The 6,654-nt window shown below is 34.4% G+C and overlaps 1 long non-coding RNA gene across 1 annotated transcript in view; it reads right to left on the reverse strand.

Moving 5' to 3' along the window:
- LOC128250439 (uncharacterized) overlaps window positions 1-912 on the reverse strand; it is a 161,656-nt gene extending 160,744 nt beyond the window's left edge. The window contains exon 1 of the long non-coding RNA XR_008266454.1: window positions 831-912. This is a non-coding gene — a long non-coding RNA (uncharacterized LOC128250439). The remainder of the gene's footprint in view (window positions 1-830) is intronic.
- Window positions 913-6,654: the final 5,742 nt, after the last annotated feature.

Genomic DNA, 6,654 nt, shown 5'->3' on the forward strand with positions numbered 1-6,654 from the left:
ATATATATATATATATATATATATATATATATATATATATAGACATATGGTGAAAATTGTTTGGGCTTTCCGTAATCTTAAGACTGGTAGCAGTCAGTGTTTTAAATCAGCCACCAAAGACGATCCCAAATCTGGACGATCTCCAAGGTTAACAAATAATATTCACATAGCATAAAACATGCTATCATCATTGAAAATCATTTAAGTGTTAGTAAAGTTTCTGAAGAAATGGGTATCTTTAAATGTTTGTGTCACATTATTTTAAAAGAAAAATTGGAAAGACTACCTTTTGTACCCCCTCCATAAATTTTTTTTTAATATTACACATGGTAATATTATATAATATTACTTAATATAGAAATGAAGTTTTTGTAATAGAAATTCTAAATTTTTATGACTCATCATTATTCTCATAAGACATGGTAGGAAATCAATTTTCCACCGTGTGTAATATTAAAAAAAAAAAACCTTTATGGGGATGGGTACAAAAGGAAGTCTTTATGGAAAATTAAAGATGCTCCTATTTCTTTTTCTGCTGTATCTGATAACAGTAGAACAGAAACGGAACAGTGTATAGCGGCTGTCGTTGACTGTTCAAGTGCGTGTTATTAAATAGAAAAACAGTATGAATTACCATATGACATTTTTGTGTATAAATATACTGTTTAAGCATGTGGTATGATACAAAAACGTGTTTACATACAAAGAAAGTTTTGATTTTTGCACTGAAAGAAATAATATACAATATTTGTATTACAGTATGTACGCTTGTGTGTAACGAGAACAGTCATTATGAGAATGTGTGTGTGATAAAATATCTTTGTACGAACCATATATCTTGTGTCGTGGTGAATAGACATGTGAGTCGCACGTGGAGCTAGAGAGAAAACATGTGTCTTTGACCGAAGCCTGACAGGAACTGAGAGTTTCTACCGCGCAGCTCAGAACGAAACTAGTGTCTCAGAATGAGGCTACTTTATCAAAGCGAGGCTGGTGTCGCAGAATGAGGCTACTTTATCAAAGCGAGGCTAGACGCCTTATCGATATATTCATCTGCTGTGCAGGTCGACTCATATATTACAATGTAATATGTAGCTCTGCTCAAGTGTCACAGTTAGTCACAGTTACTGGACAAAGTTTCTGGAAATTTTGATAATGAAAGATGAAACGTAACGTAGGTTAATTGCTAAAATGTTAAAACCCCAAAAAAGTGATTGTCACGAAGAGTGGGATCTGCGATGCTGCGAACAAAATATTGCTCTCCCAAGCTGCCCAAAAGTTAAAACGATGTTCACCTTTCCGATAAGAAGCTATTCAATATAGCTTCGTTCCATGTGGTCAAATGATCGAAGTTCTACCTTGATGTCGTAAGGCATTTTAAGGAACTAATAAGAGGCTTGGATCATGGAGCTGGACAAGCAAAACCTGTAAACTGCATCACGACAACGTATCTGCTGACGTGTTTCTCTTTATTTGCGACGAGTTTGCAAAACATTAACTATCTCTCATCTCACGATCGTTCTACTCTGCAGGTTTGGTTCCTGTAGATTACGATTTCCTCAAGTTCGAACCAACTCCCGAAGCGTTGCCCATTTCAGATGATTTATGACATCAAAAATTCTCTAAGAGAGCTGCACACTACCTGAGAAAACACATTCTAACGAAACTGAGAAAACTTTTGGAAACGATGTATGAACAATCGAAGGAACTGTTCTATAATTAAGAGATGAGGAATTATGTACATTATTCACATTTGACGGATATTTGGGCATATGGCGTAGTGGTTAAGAGCGCGGGCTACTAACCCCAAGATTCCGAGTTCGATTCCAGGCAGCGACCTGAATAATAATAATAATAATAATAACATCGAAAAATACCTTAGGAGTGAAAACCCAGCTTCGAAATTTCCCCAAGACACCTGAAGAAGGCTGGAGGATATATCAGCCTAAACGTTGTGTTAACAACAAACAAGATGAGGACAAATATCCATCAAATGTAAATAATGTAATTGAAAGAACTATTTTATTGGTGATAATTTTAATTAAATTGTATGTAAATCAATAAATTGATTTTTAAAACATTTCACTTATTTTGCGGCCATCTTCGTGTATGTGTGTGTGAAGAAATAATTTTCGTTTATTTTTATGGAAACAAAAAAAAAAGATATATAGAACTGCAAAAAAAATGTGCAGAAGTGAAACTGAGACAAAAATTATTGATTAGAGAACAAACATCAAATTTGGGCCAACGACTTTATATAACCCCACGCTTCTATACATCATATACAAAGAATACCATGACCTTCAACATATGACAGAACTACATATATAAACACCGAAGGTAAAAAAAAACATAAAAATCACCAAAATATATAGAAGGACCTGTTCGGAAAAATGTATATAAAAATTGACTAAAATACATGATTAAAATGGATTATTAAAACCTATCAAACGACTAAAAAATATTTACCCATCGATTAAAAACATATCCATTCAGCTTTATTCAAGGTGTTACCATTACAAGTCTTTGTAGCCAACTGAGGAATTAGGAATTTGATAGTTTCATTCTTTCCATCTCTGTATCTTGAAAAAGTGAAAATACTGGTGTGGGAGCCAGCCCACTTACGCGTAACATTCCTTCTTTGGACACTAAACTCCGCTTGCGAAGACCTGTTGAGGCAAGTGAAATCGAAATCGAACTAAATTTGTAGACTGGCACCCATGCCAACGTCTCTTCATTCAACACTAAACTCGGCTTGCGAAGACCTGTTGGGGCAAGCGAAAGCGAAATCGTGATGGCACCTGTACCAGTAGATCACTAAGAGCACCGTCCGAGCGTGATCGTTGCCAGAGCACCAGCTGTCTGGCTTTCGTGCTGGGGGAACGTAAATAGCACTATTTGAGCGTGATCGTTACCAACGTCGCCCTCCTGGCACGTGAAAAGACATTCGAGCGAGTTTGTTGTCAGTGCTTCTGGACTAGCTCCTGTGCAGGTGATACGTAAAATACACCATTTCGAGCGTGGTCGTTGCCAGTACCTCCTGACTGGCCTTCGTGCCGGTGGCACGTAAAAGCACCCACTACACTCTCGGAGTGGTTGGCGTTAGGAAGGGCATCCAACTGTAGAAACTCTGCCAAATCAGATTGTAGCCTGGTGTAGCCATCTGGTTCACCAGTCCTCAGTCAAATCGTCCAACCCATGCTAGCATGGAAAGTGGACGTTAAATGATGATGATGAAATATCTGGGAGAAAACGTCATTTGAAAAAAGAAATCGAAACAAAAATGTAATATGTCTTTAACCTTTAGCATTTAAAGTTGCCATACCTGTCTGTTTTCTGTTCACACCAGCTAGATCTGGCCTCTCACACCTACCCTACAATACCATTCTAAAAATATACGATCAAATCATTGAAATCTCAAAGCTATAGGATAATTCATGATCAATTCAAAACAATGTGAATAAATAAGCATTACATTTGACAGAGTAATTTTGAATGCTGAAAGGGTTAAAGGGTTAAATTGAATTCACAATTGTTAACATTCACCAACCTTCATGAACTAAAATATATCGGAGGAAAAAAAATTTAAGGCATCACAGAAGAAAAATCCCATTAAAAGAACAAAACTAATATAAATTTCAAACAAAATGAAGCTAAATGAAAAATAAATTAAAACTGTGGATATTAAAACAGATGATGACTAAACTTTTGCCGAATTCCTTTTATATTTTTTAAATTTTTGTTTGTTTTTTAAAAATGTTTTTGCCTTTCAGTTGCTTAATCTCTCTTTTACTATCAAGTAAAAGGCTACATTTATTCAACGGCCAGTGTTACAATATGTAAATACCTACAGACAACTGCTTTCCTGTAATTTTACCTTGAAGCAGTAATTTGATACATTTGATAAATGATCTTTTATTTCTTAATCATGCACTCAAACTTACTTCCAGCAGTACAAATGCTATTTGCTTTAAGCTCTGAAATCAATACTTGCATTATTGATGATGTTTTTAGAACTTGCTATTAGTTGTTTAGCAATCTAATTAGCTGTAGCTATCATCCATCAAGTGCAAGTGAAATTCAATTAACATTACTGGGAACAAGGGGAAAAGTTGTTTTAATTTTATATTCTATTATATTGAGATAAAATTCACTTGTATTTCCATTAATTACAAAATATATGTTATCCAAATCGTATAATATTTCAATGTGTCAGATATATGCTTACCATTATGGATCATCACCAGATTACTTCTGAAGGTGCCTAAATATGAGTTAGTGGTGTCATATTTTTCATAGCTAATAATAGTACAGCTAATGGACATTTATATTCATAGATACATTGATATCCTTTACATATCATTCCATTCTCAGCGACTTAAAGATTAATCCAATTTGAAAAACTTTGAAAATTTGGGAAAACTAAAAATCAACACTGTATATTAGAATTAAACTAAATTACTTAAAGCCAATTTCAACTTACTCAGTCTAAAATGTATACACATGATTAGTATTGTGTGAATCATAATTAAGTGTAACCTTCTTGGATGACTTCCCATAAGACTTTAGCAATTCTACTAAAAGTTGTAAAACTAGAAAGTAGCTTTCTTATCATTTGATGCATACCAAAATAGATTGTTTTAAAGTTAGCAATTTCCGTATTCGACACTATTTTCATTATGCACAATATATTTTCCAGCTAACATACTTTGATGACCTCTAGTGTTAATGTTTTGAGTCTAATATTAGAGGTTATGCATAAAAAAAATTACATTAAAATATATAAAATATACAAAAGAAAACTGAGAAGCTTTCAGCAGAATTTTTTCATTAGAATATATCGAATCAGCCCCTGCATCGATTTCGCTCTCTAAAATTAGCATCGCAATAGTATTGTGTTCGTAGGCTGCACACTGAAATACTTGCAAAGATAAGAAAAACTTAAAGGTAAAATAATTGATAGCTAATTTGTGACACCAGCTAATTGCCAAAAAGCCCAAAGTAATTTCCCATAGGAAATATCTGAGGGAATCCTTGAAATGCTTCCATTGAAAGTTTATGAAGCATGTTCTCTGTCGTTTGGTATCTTGTTCTTGTAATTTATAATTAATACCATGTTCTTCTGCAAGAAGATACACGTACACACAAAAATGAAGGAAAACACTTTCATACAATCTAGATTTAGGCTTTGTAATAATAGAGAAACTTAATTAAGTACAGTGGTATGTAATTAATGAGTTTGGTTAATGAAGTTGACATGATGAGAACTAGTCATAAGTTTCACTGTACATTGACCTATACAACTGAAACAAACACTGTATATATTTCGGTAGAATTCTTTAGATTGATGTGAATTCATTACATTATGCTTTTCAAACAATTTAATTATGAGACTTTTCGTTTATAACTTCAGATGTTGTTTAATGGCTGATTTGAAGGTACCTTAATTAGTCATTGTTCTTCCTTTGTTTTTGGCGAAAACCAATTTCCTTCATTGTTGAGGGTAACATAGCCAGAGTCTTAATTTATGACTTAAATAAAAGGCTTAAGTTGGTGTGAGTAGTAATTGTAGTAGCGGTAGTAGTAGTGGTGGTGGTTGAGTGTGTTATAGCATTTAGTTTTATCATTTTATAATCAGAATTCAAATCTGTTTTGAAGCCAGCCATGAATTTCAACCCCACCATCTGATCTGGATTGCTGTTATTGTTTAGCCCCAGGTAAGTTTGATCAAGCAGACTAAATTTTGACTAATTTGGATACAGTGAACTTGAAAATCAGATTTGTTTTTGCCAGTGACATCAATATTTAGTTCAATACTATAGCTCTAGTTTTAATCACTAGTCTTAAGGATCAAGTTAATTCGTTCCTATTGCAATTCAATTATTGGGGCATGAATTTTATTTCACCTGCACCATCACCATGTAGACACCACCTGTGCCAGTGCCACATGTAAAATACCTGTACTGGCATCATGTAAAAAGTACCAATGCTGGTGCCATGTAAAAGGCATCCAGCACACTGTGCAAAGTAGCAGGCATTAGGAATGGAATCCAGCCACAGAAACCATCTGAAAACTGGCAGCTGGAGGCTGGTGTTGCCCTCCAAATTGCCAGTTCTTGTCAAACTGTCCAACCCATGCCAGTATGGGAAGCAGACATTAAATGATGATTTCCCTTTCTTTTCAGTCTTCAGCTTTCAACCATTCTGACACAGAATTAACATTGGTGTAAGTTCCATTCAACATTCAGCTAGGGCATGGTTTATTGGTGGTATCCGTTTCCTCAGAATGTAGCTGTCTTTACCTTCCGTATCATGGGATTACATGATTACTGTCAGCAATAAATTTTCTTAATCAGTGAAGGAATTGATAATGACCTGATTACAATCATAATGTTTATTAAATTGTGATGCTTTAGGTCTATTCTTTGGTACATTTTAGGATGCTGATTCCAAATATAACATTGGTTTTACAAATCAGAATGAGTTTTGGAGACACAACATAACACTTTATCTATATACTGTATCCACTCGTGCATTGAAATCAGGGATCGCAGTTGTACATAACATTTGTTGCATAAGACATTAAGCTTATATTTTTGCATATTTAAGGCACCAGCTCCAAGAAATTGTATTAGTATTGATGCTGGTTTAAAT

Source organism: Octopus bimaculoides, chromosome 2 (assembly GCF_001194135.2).
Source record: "Octopus bimaculoides isolate UCB-OBI-ISO-001 chromosome 2, ASM119413v2, whole genome shotgun sequence".
NCBI classification, from domain to species: Eukaryota; Metazoa; Mollusca; class Cephalopoda; order Octopoda; family Octopodidae; genus Octopus; species Octopus bimaculoides.